This window comes from Dioscorea cayenensis, chromosome 17 (genome assembly GCF_009730915.1).
Source record: "Dioscorea cayenensis subsp. rotundata cultivar TDr96_F1 chromosome 17, TDr96_F1_v2_PseudoChromosome.rev07_lg8_w22 25.fasta, whole genome shotgun sequence".
Taxonomy (NCBI): domain Eukaryota; kingdom Viridiplantae; phylum Streptophyta; class Magnoliopsida; order Dioscoreales; family Dioscoreaceae; genus Dioscorea; species Dioscorea cayenensis.
Window position 1 is genome coordinate 12221079 of NC_052487.1, and position 15306 is coordinate 12236384.

The 15306-nt window shown below is 38.6% G+C and overlaps 1 non-coding gene across 1 annotated transcript; it reads right to left on the reverse strand.

The window, feature by feature from the left end:
* Window positions 1-1904: 1904 nt before the first annotated feature.
* Window positions 1905-2011, reverse strand: LOC120281484. Its single transcript, XR_005542623.1, has one exon. It is a non-coding gene; the product is annotated as a small nucleolar RNA R71 (small nucleolar RNA).
* Window positions 2012-15306: the final 13295 nt, after the last annotated feature.

The following is a 15306-nucleotide window of genomic DNA, read 5'->3' on the forward strand; positions in this document are numbered from 1 at the left end:
TGGCCACTACGCAAGACCGTCGACATGAATATCAAGGGGGTCTTACTTATGGATTGCATGTTCCCACTTTTGATTTCATTATTGCTTGTATCTTGCTCCATCTAGATCTAAATTCCTAGTGAGTACTTGGACTTGTAAACCTTAGGATGATGTTGTTTCTTTGACCTTTCTATTATGTTTCTATAATTAATGTCTTCATTTGAGTTCTAATATTGAATGCTTATTGATTGGGTTTTCCCTTAGAGTGACACTACGGTTAGGAACCTACATTGGTAATCCTTGTGATTGAGTGAAGCACTGTGAGGGTTAGACAAAGCAAGATTGGAGAGGGTCGGGAGGGTGAGTTGAGAGGTAACGGAACATCCACTTTCCCCTCTGGTGTGATTTATCTTACCTCCACGTTCCAAGAGTTCTTTGCGGTCACAATAGAGTGAAGTGCTAAGAGACGAACTCTGCTAGGGCTTAGTTGCCCAAGCAATAGAGTGAACTGTAGAAGTAATGCTTAGTATCTAGGGTTTAATTGCGACTGGGGGACTTTCGCCTGCAATAAAGGGTTAGATCTATGCTAGAGAATAGGGTTTATCACTTGGAGTCCCTAGAGCTTTAAGAAACTTTGCACAGTGTGAGGTGTTGAGATTGAGCGATTTCTCCGCCAAGGCATAGTGTAGGATTAATAACAGTTAACCTTAGGTTTGGGACGGTGTATTTTAGGATTCTACGACTCATTAAGCATCAGTTATGAGTTATAATAGTTGGTTTTGCACTTGAAGCAATAGTCCTAGGGGAACCAATCTTTGGGTGCCCCATTTTCTATCGATTACCTTTCCTCTCATTTTTTATAGCTTCTCTCTTTCTTGTTCTTTTTATTTCTTTTCATATTGATATTGTTCACACTACTATCGAATCATCTTCACTTTAGTTAAATAGCAATCTTTGTGTTTCTGATCAGTATTCGCTATGGATACGACTGCCCACTCACCAGGGTATTATTACTTCAATAAACCTGTGCACTTGCGGTACATACGCAAAGGGCATTTGTTCAATTTTTGGCATTGTTGTCGGGGAATAGGTGTTTTAGAAATACTTTGCACTTTGCTATTTCAGCTATTCACCATTTATTATATTTCATATTTTCTCATTCTTCCATCGTTCTGATTTGATTTTCTTTCCTTGGTTGCAGCTCCAGTTTATGATCCGAGGGATCCTTTCAACATTGGTTGAAGGAGATCCTAAACTTGAATGAACACTTCGTAGAAGGGGAAAAGAACCTATGCAACAATAGTCAAATCAAGCTGATGTAGAGGGTGAAGGGTCAGATAATATGGCAGTGCAGAATGAGCAGCAGAGGACACTATAGGATTATACTAGACCTGCAATTCTGAGCACAGAGTCTTATATTGTGCGGCCACCAATTACGGCTCAGAATTTTGAGCTAAAGCTAGCATTCATCAAGATGATACAGTAGATGGCGTAGTTTAATGGTTTGGCCAGTGACGATCCGAACAACCACATCGAGAGCTTCTTGGAAGTGTGCGATATGCTTAAGATCAATGGAGTTACCAATGATGCTATCAGATTAAGGGCCTTCCCATTTTCCTCAAAGGGGAGAGTAAAGCAGTGGCTACATTTATTACCTAGAGTATCGATTACTTTCGAGAGGAGGTGGTAGAAGCTTTTCTTGCTCGATATTTCCCTCTTTGAAAATCTGAGAGCTTCTTGGAAGTGTGCGATATGCTTAAGATCAATGGAGTTACCAATGATGCTATCAGATTAAGGGCCTTCCCATTTTCCTCAAAGGGGAGAGTAAAGCAGTGGCTACATTTATTACCGAGAGTATGGATTACTTTCAAGAGGAGGTGGTAGAAGCTTTTCTTGCTCGATATTTCCCTTGTTGAAAATCTGTGATGCTCAGGAATAAAATATCGTCCTTTGTGCAAATAAAATTTGAGTCTTTTTTTGAGATATGGGATATGTTCAAGGAGCTCCTGTAGAAATGTCCTCAACATGGGTTTCCTAGTGGATGATCATTCAGACTTTTTTCAATTGGTTGAACCCAAGCACAAGGCAGTTACTTGATGCAGCAACTGGAGGTATTTTAGGAAGTAAAACCCTTGAAGAAGCCTGACATCTCATTAAAGAAATGGCTATGAAAAGTTATCAGTGGAACACAAGAGACTGAAAAAAGGTGCCAGACTTCATGAGATTGATGTAGGTACTTTATTGGCGGCTCAGGTTGAGTTATTGAGCAGGAAGTTAGATACCCTAACTTCTCCTAGAGTGGCGGCCTTCATTAGTTGCACCGGGTGTGGGGGAGGATATGCTTCATCCGATTGCCTGATTACTATTGGTGGTACATCCTTGGTAGAACAAGTGGATTTTATAGCTACTACAATGATAAGCTAAGGCAATCCATATAGTAACACTTACAATCCAGGTTGGAGGAGCCACCCGAATCTTTCATAGAATAATCAAGGGCAATAAAAGGCCATGGCACCAGCGGGTTTCCAACAACAACAACAAGCCAAGAACATGGAGAATCGAGTTTTAGGCTTGGAAACCTGGATGACTAATCTAGAGAAAGCTTTGACCAGGTTCATCCAATCATCGAATACAAGGTTTCAGTTAGTCTAAGCTATACTTCACAACCACACTGCGTCATTGCACAATTTAGAAAATAAGGGGGGGCAAATTGTGAAGTCGTTATTGGAGAGACTTTAAGAAAGCTTACCTAGTAACATCAAAACTAATCCGAGAGAACATGTGAAGGCGATCACTCTGAGAAGTGGTCATGAGGTTGAGGGTAGGCTTCTGAGCGAGAAGACCAATGTTGAAGTATTCGAGGTCATGGAGGTTGAGGAGAGAGCCAAAGAGAAGGAGGTGGCATCCAAACCCTACAAGCCAAGAATCCCTTATCCTTCAAGATTGAAGAATGACCAAAATGATGAGCAATACAAGAAGTTCTTAGGTCTATTCAAGCAGTTGCATATCAACATTCATTTTGTTGAGGAGTTGTCTCAAATGCTTCGCTATGCAAAGTTTCTTAAGGACCTCTTGGGCAACAAGAGGAAGTTGGAGGAGAGTGCATCTCTGATTTTAGATGCTTCATATTCGGCCCTGTTGCAAAAGAATATGCCGAATAAGAAGAAAGACCTCAGAAGCTTTATCATACTGTGCAACATTGGTAATTTGGGTGAAGAGAAGACATTGGCAGATTCAGTGGCTAGCATCAATGTCATGCCTTACACATTCATCCAAAAGCTAGGCCTAGGAGAGCCTAGGCCCACTCAGATGACACTTCAATTAGCAGACAAAACTGTGAGACATCCGAGGGGTATCCTTGAAGATGTACTTGTGATGGTTGGCAAGTACATATTTCCTGTGGACTTTGTAGTGTTGGATGTCGATGAAGATGTTAATGTTCCTTTGATACTTGGGAGGCCATTCTTGCACACTTCCAAGGCTCTTATTCGTATGGACAGTGGGGAGTTGACTTTACGAGTTGGGGACGATAAGCTTACATATCGCCTAGCCAAAGCCATGAGACATTCTCTAAACTTTGAAGATACTCTTTACTTCCTTGACACTACTGATGAACTAATAGATAAACATGTGCAGGAAATGATTTGTCCGGACCAGTACAAGGTATTGTTAGACCAAGAAGTGGATAATGAAGAAGTTGTGATGCTTGGTCTGGAGGACAAGCTGCAACCTACCCTAGGGATCATGAAGAAGATGATCCAAAAGATGAAGTGAGCAAGGAAGCGCCACAAGAAACACCCCAAGGCTAATTGGGATGTGCAAAATTGGAGTAAGGGTGACGAACCCTTGTCTGGTAACATGCTCGATAACTCCACCTCTACCTTGAAAAGATTATGTTCATCATGCTTTTAGGTTATGGGTAAAAGGGGAACATTCATCTATGAGCCCTCGTGAGGTAAGAAGAGGTGCATCAAGCTTACTGACGTTAAGCAAGTGCTTCTTGGGAGGCAACCCAAGTCTTTACTGTTTTCTAGGTTTTAGTTTAGTACTTGAATGAATAAGAGCTTGAGTGTTGGTATCTTAATCTTTTAGATGCTATCACTGTGTTTTTCTTGTGGATTATTGGTGTTTTTGTGTGCTTAAGAGTGATTGGTGAAGTTTCTTGGTCGTTTGAGCTTGTTTTTCATGTGGCCTCGATGAAAAGTTTGAATTCGGGAGTATTTTGGTGGAGTACTCTAGCTAATCACTGTAGTAAATTGATGTAGCAGTTACTGTTCACAAGATGTGTGAAAATTCCACACGTGTGTGTAGATGCCCGATTCCAGCCCTATTTAAGTCACGATTTCAGCACATTTGGAAGAATCCTTTTCCCATCTCTTCACTATCTTTGGAGGTGCTTGTGGCTAGGGTTTAGAGGGGCTTTGGTAAGGCTTTTGGAGTGGTTCTATGGCTTTCAACACCGCGTTCCTTCAGAAGAGAGATATTGGGGGAGCTTTCGTCGGCATTGATTTGGTGAGGTGTGCCCTAGGCTTGACAAGTGAACCTTTAGAGAAGACGTGGCCACTCCACAAGACCATAGACATGAATATCAAGGGGGTTTTACTTATTGATTGCATGCTCCTACTTTCGATTTCATTACTGATTGTATCTTGCTCCATGTAGAGCTAAACCCTTCGTGGGTACTTGGACTTGTAAACCCTAGGATGATGTTGTTTCTTTGACCTTTCTATTATGTTTCCTTATTTGATGTCTTTATTTGAGTTCTAATCTTGAATGCTTGTTGATTGGGTTTTCCCATAGAATGGCACTAGGCTTGAGAAAATATATTGGTAATCCTTGTGAGTGAGTGACACACCATGAGGGTTAGACAAAGCAAGATTGTAGAGGGTTAAGAGGATGAGTCGAGGGTAGCAGAATGTCCTCTTTCCCCTATGGTGTGATTTATCCTAACTCCACATTCCAAGAGTTCTTTGCGGTCACAATAGAGTGAAGTGCTAAGAGGCGACATCCGCTTGGTCTTAATTGCGCAAGCAATAGAGTGAAGCGTTAAAGTAATCCTTAGTATCTGGGGCTTAATTGTAACTAGTGGTCTTTTGCCTCGACCAAAGGGTTAGATCTATGTTAGGGAATAGGGTTTATCACTTGGAGTCCCTAAAGCTTTAAGCAACTTTGCACAATGTGAGGTGTTGAGACTGAGCGATTTCTCCGCCGGGGCATAGTGTAGGGTTAGTCACAGTTAACCTTAGGTTTGGGACCATTTATTTTAGGATTTCCACGAGTCATTAAGCATCAGTTAGGAGATATAATTGTTGGTTTTGCACTTGAAGCAATAGTCCTAGGGGGAGCAATCTCCGGGTGCCCCACTTTCTATCGATTGCCTTTCCTCTCATTTTTTTATAGCGTCTCTCTTTCTTTTTCTTTTTATTTCTTTTCATATTGATATTGTTAACACTACTATTGACCCATCTTCACTTTAGTTAAATAGCAATCTTTGTGTTTTTGATCACTATTCCCTTTGGATACGACTACCCACTCACTAGGGTATTATTACTTCGACAAACCCATGCACTTGCGGTACATACTCAAAAGGCATTTTGTCATAGTGTATTAGTGGGGTAATAATAAAACTTTGGTTGGTTTGTTACATTTTCAATCTACTCAGATAATTATATACATTTGTACATTGCAAGTATTCTTACCTTAGTTTGTTGAAATTATCATTGCATTTCATATATAAACTTATTGCTCAATTCATCATCACCACTGTTGTTATATTATTGTACACTTAGTTAAGTGTAATTAAGAATCTATTAATTCAAAAACTATGTGTGTGTGTATGTGTGTATTTATGAACTTGCTTGAAATTTGTTGTTGATCATGCTAATATCGTTTGGGCCTCCACAACAAATGAGACTAAGAACTATGCTTCACTTTCTTATTTGATTTTTTTTTGTTGCCCAACTGATCCACATGCATGGTTTGGCATTTTGTATTATCCTAATCCGCTAGATTCATTTTATAAATGTAAAGATTAAGTTAAACTGAAAATTAACTGGTGAGGAACTAAATCTATGAGTGCACTTCATAGAGATCAACTTGTTAAAATATTTCTTCCAATTGTACTTGTTTCTTATTCAGGACTGATATTTATTGTGCATGCAATTGGAATATACACACATATATATATATGGTTGATCATGAAGTAGGTCTCTATCTGAGCTCACATTAATGTTATAATATTCATGCACGTGCATTGATTTTTGGCATCCAAAAACTCTATTAACCAATTTGATGCCAAAAACTCTATTAACAAATTTGAAAGATGGTGGTGTTTGAAATGTTCATAAACTCAAATGTTATCAAGAGATAAAAGATTATAGACATTCTTGTTTTCCTTACCATGATGTACAAGCTATGATCATGAAAAGCATGCACCACGGAGTAAGTGATATGTTTGGAGCATGTGCAGTGATATTATAATATTCATGCATGTGAACTGATCTTCTATTTTCCTGATTGTATTAATTAACCAATGATAACTATACGTATTACTGTAGAAGCATATTGATGCTGGAGATGATATTACAGTGTCATCTATGCTGATGAATGAAAGGTATGATAGCTTCTCTAGTTTTTTGAAGGTATCATGCAATGTTGATAAATTCTTTATGTTATATGGAAGTCATGCAGAGATTTGAAAATAAACACAAGGAAAAACTCTGACTAATTTAAGCAAATTTTGTATGCAGAGAGTTGACACCAGTGTGCTTGGTTTGTCTCAACATAAAGCTCTGATCATATCCTCATATTGCATCAATGGGAGTCTATGTTTACAGAATAGATGTTCTCCAAAAGCTTCTTTGGTAAATTGGCCACCTGGCTACTGTGAGTTAGATTTCTTGAAGTTTTAAGTTCTAATGTTTAGTTTTCAAACAGAGATACAAAAGTGTTAGTTTTGTTTTAATGGAATGATGGATCATTTGTATGGATAGTTCGTGTTATTTGTATGGATCATTTGTATGGATAATTTATATAATTTGTATTTGTATGAAGAAATTTGTATTATTTGTATCATTCCTGTAGAGAATTTTGCCATTTCTGCAATTAGTCATGTAGGTTGTGTAAAAAAGATCCATAGCTAATAGCAAAGTAATCAACAAAGAAAATAGTAACGGATATTTTGTTGCAAATAACAAAATAGCAACAGATATTCCATTATTAATATAAATTTTGGAATAGAAAATTGAAAATTCTATTGGTAACAAAAAAAAATAGCAACGGAGGTTCCTTTCATAATATTAAATTGAGAAGGACCAAAAGATAAAATCCGTTGCTAATAAAACATAGTGACTGATAATTGGTTGCTAATAAAACAATAGCGACGGAACAAATATAAATTTTGTTGCTAATAAATATAAAGCAATGGATATTTGGAAACAACTTTAATTCAAGATACAATCAATAAATCTCCATGCTAGCTTGAATTTTAAACAACTTTAAAAGTCATATACTCTTTATATTTCTACTTTGGCAAAATCACCTTGCTAACCTAGCTTGATCTCCCAGTTGAAAGGAACTAGTTAAGCCTAGACAAGGACTTCTTCGAAAGACAAACCTGGTTCCAACTAAGCCAATCACAATCTAGCCTCCAAGGATACACAAGCTGCCAAGCATCATTCTTTTTATCAAAACAAGAGCATTGAGGAAAACTTCATACTATTGAACTTGATAATAACTCCACAATCATTAGGGTCTATAACATTGAGTGAGATAACAATTTTCTCTGAATTATGTACTTTTCTAACAACCATTAAGGTCTTGATGATTCTTAATCCTAATAATACCAATCTGACAGGCATAAAAGTAGCATTTTTGTTCATAAAAAGTAATCCCTAATGGGTTACTTGTAACATGAATATCTAGAATTAAGAATCTACTCATCTGTAAATTTAAATTAATCATGCCCTACCATTAAAAACATATTATTATCTTTTTCCTCAACAACATTGGTATCATCCATATAAACCTCATGTTTTCCTATCTCATTACTATGTGCAACACTGTTCATTAAAAACATATTATTGTCATTTTCCCTAGCAACATATGTATTAGCCATATTAACCTATTGCTTTGCCATCTTAATGCTTTGTGCAACCCTGTTCTTAATTTATAGCATATAACAAATGGTCTTGATATGTTCCTTCTTCTTGCAATAGTTACAAACTTTATCTTTCAAGTTTGATGTCAACATAGATCTCTTCTTGCTAAAACTATTAAATTGTTGCTTTTCTCTAGCAAACAACTCTGAAGCATGTGCATTTAATTTGCTATTAGACTCAATTCATTATAAAATTTCTCTTTATTAAATATATTTCTCTTTACATCCTCTATGGTAGGTTAATCTCTTTCATTTACATAGTCTATCTTAATATCTTGTGAGAAGGAAGTAACAAACATAACAATAATAGAACTTGATCCTCATTGTCTATTTTAGCATTAACATTCTTCAAATAATTAACAAGGGTAATAAACTCACTGTTATGGTCCTTGATGTAAGTGTCTAGCCCTTGTTTGAAGCTCTAGAACATGTGTATAACTCAAAATTGGGTTGTGCAAGAATTACAAAAGCAGTCATATGGGGAGGGCATACGGGTTCCACATAGCCTACATAAGGTTTCTTGAGATTTTATGTAGGCGTTCTGGTTACCTGCAACGCAGACGCATAAAGTAACACTATAGCACTTACTGTAGTAAAACCATAGCAGGCCACAAGAGATCTGCAATTCGCTCAACTTGAAGTTGCTAGAGAACTTCAAATAAAGTCATGCTGGCAGCATACGACTCACATGGAAGCCGATAGGTACTGTAGCAACACAAAAGACTTAACTCTTCATTCTCTCTTCGATCTATACTGCATTCGGGAAAGTTTTTAAGATAGGAAAGAAAGGGGAAGAGGGTTACAGGCTAGATCTTCAAGATCCATCAAAGAGGAAGGCTTGGAGACATTCTAAAGCTTCAGATCTGAGCTAGAGAGCTCTAAGAAGATGAAGAGAAGGTACATTTGTGCTCTTCTTCTTTATTCTTGTGAACCTAAGCTAGGACTTGCAAGAAAGTGGGAAGTTTGCCAGGGCAAGTTGATTTTCTTCTTGTTGTATGTTCTTCATTGCTCAAGGAAGGCATGTTGTTGATTGTATGCATCAATTTGCTAAATTAAGCTAGTCTTTAGCTTAAGCGAGAAGAATAACACTATAGCTATTTCTCATACAACTTGAATATTCTAGGTTCTTATTGTTTACTCTTTGTAGTGAAGAGTTTTCCTACAAGAATTCTTATTCCTGAAAATTGTACATTCGTGTTTAAATGTAAATTATAGTGATTTGATTGTTGTGATCCTTGATGGGTGAATAGTACTGATTGTTAGGAATAATTCATTATGTGTTTGAGACCTCAGCTCCCCAACAACTAGTATTAGAGCTCTGTTCACATATTTGTCATAGAAGGTGACATAGGATCCATGTTGAAGTTAACAGTAGTAAATTACTCAATTTGGATGCCAATAATGGAGGGTCATCTGCATTACAAGGATTTGTTTTATCCTGTACTGGGTGATTCAGCAAAACCTAAGGAGATATCTGATGATGATTGGAAGAGGTTAGACTGGAAGGCTTTGGGAACAATCAGGAAGTGTGTAGATATTAGTGTATTTCACCATGTAGCCCGAGAGATGAATTCACACGTTGCTTGGGCAAAGCTAGCCGCACTTTATGAGAGGAAGACTACAATGAACAAGGTGTTTGCAGTCAAGAAGCTCTCCAACTTGAAATACAAGGATGGTAGATCTATCGCTGAGCACTTAAGTGATTTTCAAGACTTGTTGAATCAGTTGATGATTATAGGGCTTAATTTCAATGATGAAATTAATGCATTGTTTTTTCTTGGTTCATTGCTGGATAGTTGGGATACCTTTGTTATGACAGTGATCAATTCTGCTTCAAATGGAAAGGTGACTATTGACAAGAGCTTGAATAGGTATATTTCTTCATATGTTTTACACGCATTGAGCATCATTTTTACCATGGCTTATGTCTTACAATGTGTATTTGGTGTTCCTTTGTGCAAATAGATTGTGGAAGCCTTGAAAGAAGATAAGGAAGCAAAGATAGGTTTTGGAGGCACCTTTTGGGAGTTTTTGTGGAACACAAGGATCAAGACATAAGAGGAGCTCACGTACACGGGGGGTGTGTTCCAACATCTAAGAGAATTAAAGCCAAATTGTCAGTTAGAAGGGCACAAAAGTAGTCACATTCCTATGTCCCTACTTGTGTGAAGAATTCAAAAATCTTCCCAATGATGGGTAGACAACGAGAAACCTCATAACCTACCACCTGGATGTGTGCCCATTGACACGTCCGAATATGCGTGTGTGTACCGCAAGTGCACGGGTGTCGAAGTAATAAATACCCGGTGAGTCAGGTAGTCGAATCCACAGGGAACAGGGCTACTAGTACTAACTTCTTCTCTGCTATCTAGCCCTAATGATAATGGGATAGTGTGGTGATCTAATGTGCGAAGAGATGAACACCGGAGACGAATATGCAAGGGTAAAATGGAAGGAGAATCTCAATCGATAGAAAGTGGGGTATTCGGGCAATGCTCCCCCTAGGATTCGTGTATTAGGTACCGGATAAGCAAAAGTGTTTCTATGATGAGTAAGTTAAGTCGTGGAAAATCCAAACATAATCGGGTCTATCTCTAGATCACCGATACTAGTCCCCCTACGAGGTCCCGGTGGAGAAATCGCTCAATCTCAACACCTCATACCACATATGACCATAAAGCACTCTAGGGATTCCAAAGCTGTATCCAATTCCTAATGATTGATCCAACCCTAATTCTCGGCGAAGGATCCTAACCCCCTACAAGGTCCCGACGGAGAAATCGAGCAATCTCATGCCTCCCACCAAATATGGTTGCATAGAGCTTAGGGAATAGAGATAGAATACACCAATCGGAGGGGAAAGGGGACACTTCACTATCTCATGACTCACCCTCTCAACCCTCTTCAATCTTGAGGTTCTAACCCTAATGGAGATCTCTCTCCCACCAAGGCAACAAATCATGCAAACTAAATAACCATAAGATCAATAAGGCAAGCAAGCATTAAACAATCAAGAATGAAACTTAATAAAACTCGGATTAAATAGAAACACAAAGCAAATCCACAAAAGTTGAGAATCCTAGGGTTAACAAGCCCAAATACCCTCTAGGGTTTTAGCCCTCCATGGAGCAACATACAAAACACACCATCAATGAATGAAAGTACATTAAAACCATAGAAATAAACCCCCTTATATATGAACTGATGGCCTTGATGGAGAGCTTCGACGTCTTGAAGGACCCACTCCGAAGCTAGGTTCACCGGTGGCTTCCTTGATGCTGTGACGGAGGAGGAATCGATCAAAGTTGGTGACGAAGCGCCTCCAAAGCCGCAAAGACCTCCTCTTCAAACCCTAGCCGTCTCACCCCTCAAGAGCCGAACAAAAGATGAGAAAGAATAGGGCAAAATGGCTATTTATAGGCCTTAGATCGCGCCTGTCACGTGCCCTCACGCGCCCATGTGGATTTTCCACGTGCCCGCGTGGGCTGCAAGAATTTCCACGCGGCCGCGTGAACAGTAATTTTGCTACAGTACTTTTCACAAAACACGGTCCGAACACTCTTCTCTTAAGGCCACATGTCCGGGCACACGTGCATGTGGTAGGCTATAAAACTTTTCATCATCGACGTATCTTTGAGAGGTCTTGCAATCTTCACAAAGAGAAGGAACATGAAGATGTGGCTGCCTTTGTGCCCTTCCACTAGTGAATTGACTTGAATCTTCTTGGAAGTCGGCACACATCTCCACGTTTATGAACTCCTCTCGTGTCTTGGTCCTTGAATTCAACAAGAACTCCCAACATTGTGTCTTTATAGCCTATCTTTGCTTCTTTTTTACTCTTCAAGGCATTCACAACCTATATGCATAAAAGAACACCAAATACACAATATGAGACATAAACTACAGTAAAAATGATGCTCAATGCATGTAAAACATATATAAAAATATGTCTACTCAAGCACTTATCACCCATCCATGTGGCCTTAAGAGAAGAGTGTGGAGCCTTGCTATGAAGAGTATTGTAGCAAAATACCGCAACAAATCACTATAGCAGTACTATAACAGAAACCCTATTCACACGACTATGTGAACTTTCTATGCGGTCCTGTGGGGGGTTTTCTAGCAAATATGGTTGCGTGGAAGGCTCACACAGTCACGTGGAGGCACTTGATAGACCCTTTTTTGACTATAAATAGCCCATTTGCCCTATTCTTTGGAGACTTTTTGCTAGCGTTTGAAAGGAAAAGCGGCTAGGGTTTTGAGAGGTCTTTGGCAAATTTGGGGGGCATTCTTCACCAACTTTGATAGATCTTTTTTTTGTCATAGCATCAAGGGAGCCTTCAACGACCTAGCTTTGGAGAGGGATCCTTCAAGATGTTGAGCGACCCATCAAGGCCAACATCACGAATTCAAGGGGTTTTATTCCATGGTTTTTATTGATTTTCATTGCATTATTATTTTCTTTGTAATTTCCCCATGGAGAGCTAAACCCCAGTAGGTATTTGGGCATGTGAACAATAGGATCTTATCCTTGTATTGATTTACTTTGTGTTTTCTATTAAATCCGAGTTTAATTGATTTTCAATCTTGTCTTCTCATTGCTTGCATGTTGTATTAATCCTTGTGATTGATTTGTTTGCATGATTTTCTTGTCTTGGTGAGAGAGGTCTCCATTAGGGCTAGAACTCAAAGATTGAAGAGGGTTGAGAGGATGAGTCATAAGATAGTGGAGTGTCCCCTTTCCCTTCCAATTAGAGTCTTCTATCTCTGTATTCCATAAGCTTTATGCAACCATATTTTGTGTGAGGTGTGAGATTGAGAGATTTCTCCACCGAGACCTTGTAGGGGGTTAAGGATCTTTCATATAGAAGTAGGATTAGGTCTATCCTTAGGAATCGTCTATACTTTTAGGTATCCCTAGAGTTTATTGTGGTTATATGTGGTGTGAGGTGTTGAAATTGAGCGATTTCTCCAAAGACACCTCGTAGGGGACTAATATCGGTGACCTGAAGGCAAGGACTAATTATTCTTGGATTACCTTGACTCATTTATCTCGGTTTAAAAACATATAGTAAGTCTTGTGCTTCATGTTGGATTGTAGGGAGAGCATTACCCGGGTACCTCATCTTTATTGATTGAGACTTCCTTCATTTCTACTCTTTCTTGCTTGCTTGAGACATTCATATTCTTATGATTGAGTTCATTTCACCATGATCTTGATTCTAACTAGATAACTGAGAAGTAGTTACTACTAATACTTTCGTTTCTTGTGGATTCGACTACTCGACTCATTAGGTACTTTATTACTTTGACACCTATGCACTTGCGGTACATGCACACAAGAGGTGAGTGAACTATGCAGATGGAAAAGGGTAGTTTGCTAAATGAAGAAGCTAGGAGAAGAAACATAGAACATGGGCGTAATCAAGTACTTATTACAGAGATCAGGGGAAGATCCAATAATAGAGAACAAAGTATCATTAGTCATTACAAGTCCAAGAATTAGTATAAGTGTAGAGGACTGATAAAGTGCTATCACTATAGAAAGGCCGGTCATACCAAGAGAAATTATAGATTATTGAAGCAAGAAAAAGGCAAGCAGAAAACAAAAGGTGAAAATGTGGCAATAGTTGTTTTGATAAGGAGATAATGTCATTTGTATGTGGACATGGTGATTGTAACCATGTGGGTGATCCATCTGTTGAATGGATTGTTCATACAGGTATGGCATACCATTTTATTCCTAGGAGGAAGTTGTTTATAACTGACAAAGGTGGCGACTTTGGTGACACCAAGATTGGAAACAAGAGTGTGTCACAGATTGTAGGCATTGGTGAATTTGTGGTTCAGAGCAACACAGGTTGTATATTGACTCTGAAGGATATGAGACACATTCCAAATTTGAGGATGAATTTGCTTGCTTTTAATGTCCTTGACAAGGATAGGTATGACAGTAGGCATAAAGATGGTCAGTGGAAGATTCTCCAAGGGTATGTACTAGTAGCAACATGGAAGTTGTTGTACTATGTATAAGACTTTGTTAAAGAATTGTTCTAATCATATCAATGCTATTGAAGATGATGATTCACCAAAATTATGGCGTAAGGGGCTAGAACACATGAGTGAGAAAGGATTGTAGTTACTGGAAAAATGGTCCTTCATTCCCATTCTGTCAAGGAAAGGTATGATTATGAACTAATGTGATCATTGTTGGTTTGGTAAGCATCGCAAAGTTTCCGTTCATATACTTGTTAAGAGGAAGGAAACAAGATTGGAGTTAGTCCATTCTTATGTTTGTGGTCCTATTGAGGTGGAGTCTTTGTGTGGTAACAGGTATTTCGTTACCTTTATTGATGATGCTTCACAGAAGACTTGGGTCTATTGTTTGAGATACAAAAGTCAATTTCTGATGACATTTTGAGAAGTCTCATGCCATTGTGGATAGTTAGATAGGACTGCAGTTGAAGTGTATTCATACAGATAATGGTGGGGAATATACCTCCAATGAGTGTCATGCTTATTGCAACAAGCATGGAATCTGGTGTGAGTTGATAGAACCAGGTACTCCACTGTATAATGGTCTTTCAGAAAGGATGAATCACACCCTTGTTGAGAAAGTCTGATGTATCCTAAGAATGACAAAGTTAGCTAAGGCATTTTGGGTGAAGCAATTAGGGTTGCATGTTATTTGTTAAATAGATCTCCATTAGTTCCATTGGGCTTTCATCTACCAGGGAAGTTGTGGTTGGGTAAAAACACTTGTTACTCACATTTAAAATTCTTTGGGTGTAGGGCCTTCATGTATGGAGCCTAAGAAGCCGAGGACAAAGCTTCTCCTTGTATTTTCATGGGCTATGGCGATGAAGAGTTTGGGTATAGGCTATGGGATCTAGAGAAGAAGAAGCTTGTTAGAAGCAGGGATGTTATGTTTTATGAGTATGAAACAATAGTATATTGTAAGAAGATAAAGAAGCATGCTCATGTTATTATTGATGATAAATGCTCTACATCAACAACTATTACATTGAGAAGAGCCACAGGTGATAATGGTGAACAACAGATAGAAAAGGGTATAGATGAGCCAGCTATAATTACTAATCAATTGGATGGTGATGATGATACTGCACAACTAGATGTAGTGGTTGTAAAGCAAGGAGAGCTGTCTCCAC